Source organism: Penaeus japonicus, unplaced genomic scaffold, assembly GCF_977035675.1.
Source record: "Penaeus japonicus unplaced genomic scaffold, GWHDUDI00000001_assembly GWHDUDI00000001, whole genome shotgun sequence".
NCBI classification, from domain to species: Eukaryota; Metazoa; Arthropoda; class Malacostraca; order Decapoda; family Penaeidae; genus Penaeus; species Penaeus japonicus.
The window spans coordinates 34,771,770-34,774,269 of NW_028234403.1; positions in this window are offsets into that span (position 1 = coordinate 34,771,770).

Here is a 2,500-nt window from a genome sequence, read left to right on the forward strand (position 1 = left end):
GGGGATATATATATATATAATAAATATATATATAAAGTATGTATAGCTATATATATATTAGTATATTAATATATATTATATAGATATATATATATATAGATATACTATATTATTACGATATATATAATCCATATATTATAATATATATATATATAATATATATTATAGATATGTATATATATATATATATATATATATATATACATATATATATATAATAGATAAATATATATATTATTATTAATATATATATATATATATAAGTAGATATATACATATATATATATAAAATATATATATATATATAATAATATATATTTATATTATAAATATTATATATATTATATATATATATATAATATATATTATAATATATAATATATAAATATATATATATATCAAAATAATATAATATATAGTACATATATATACACAATTTATATAAAAAAGTATAATAATATATATATAATATAATATATAATATATATATATATATAGAAATAATATATATATAATATTATATTATAATATATATAATATATATATAATATATATATATATATATATATATAATATATATATATTATATAATATATAATATATATATATTTATATATATATATAATATATATATATATATATATAATATATATAATAAATAATATACATATATATAATATATATAATAATAAAATAATATATAATATATATATATATAATATATATATAATATATTATAATATATTATATATATCATATAATATATCACCAAACACACCCACACACAACAAACATATATAATATAAATATATAAATATATAATATTAATATATTATATATAAATATATTTAATATATATTTTACACACAACACTACTCACTCCTCTATAACAATCTATATCTCTAACAATCTATATATATATCACAATCAAAAAAACACACAATATGTCTATCTCTAAAAAAATCTCACACTCTAACACACACTCACTACTCACACTATCAAAGTGTGATTGAGTGAGTGAGAGAGTGTTAGAGTGTGTGAGTCACAAACCTCCTCCAAACACACGCAACTCTCTCACACACAACACTCAATAACACACAAACTCTAACTCTCTATCTATTCTATCACTCTACTCTCACACACTCAAACTCACAAACTCTCAATAACCACTCATTCAACTCTACTCACTCACACCACAACTACAATGTATCTCACTCAAACACTATCTCTCAATCACACAATCTAAAACTATATATCAGACCCTCATAAACAGCCCCCCCAAACCATCCATCCCCCCCTCACACACTAACAAACTCACTTCCACAACCACTAACTCTCTCACTCACTCAAATATATATCTAAATCTCTATCAATCTCCCCCAATCAAATCCTCCACCCCCCCCCACACCCACACCCTACCTACCACTCAATCTATCACACTTAACACTATCTATTATCATTCTATATACTATCAATAAATATAAATAATTCTAACATATAAAAAGGTAAACAGAATGATCCGCAAATATATGAAATAAGACAAAATATATATATATAAACCCTATCAATCAAACTCAATACGTAAACTACTAAAACTATAACACACACACGCACCAAATATCTATATTATATATATATCTATATCTATATATATAATTATACCATAAAATACCTACATCTCCATATGATAAACACCCACCTATACTTATATAAAAATCTCTAACAATAAAAAACCACTATAAATCACTATATACTATCCTCAATATAAAACTAACAATCAACGAAAAATAAAACACTAAAAACTCTCTGTCTCAACTATCTCAAAATACTAAAAAATATATAATACTCTCAATCAAATATGTGTGTGAGATGTGATGTTAGTTTGTATGTTGAGTGTGTGTTTGAGTGTGGTGTGTGTGTGTTTGTTAGACTCTTCCCTCAATCACAATCATCACTATATCATACTATATACAATCTCTCAATCACTACTCATAATCACAAATTATAACTCTCTATATGTAAGTCTATAAAAACCACTCAAAAACTCAAAAACAAACTCCTTTAAAACAAACTCCATATATCACATATCAACTTCTATAAATCATATATTCACTATCACACTAACACTCAAACACTCTATAACTCTAAATCATGACACTTACACACATCCACATCAATACACTCACACTAAAACACAAACACACACACATTCACATACAAAACCCTAACACACAATATCTCACTAAATATCACTCTATCTCTCTCACTATCACTATAAAACAACACTCACTCTACCCCCACCCACACACCCCCCCACCCCCCCAAATCCACAAAATCTATCTCAAACCTAATATAAATCTCGACAAACAATATCTCATCTATAAATCTATCACTGTGATTGTGTGTGTGTGTAGTTTGTGGTGATGAGTTATTAGTGGTGAGTGTTATGAAGTGAGGTGTTTGAGGAGAGAGTGTGACACACACACACAAACAACCTCTC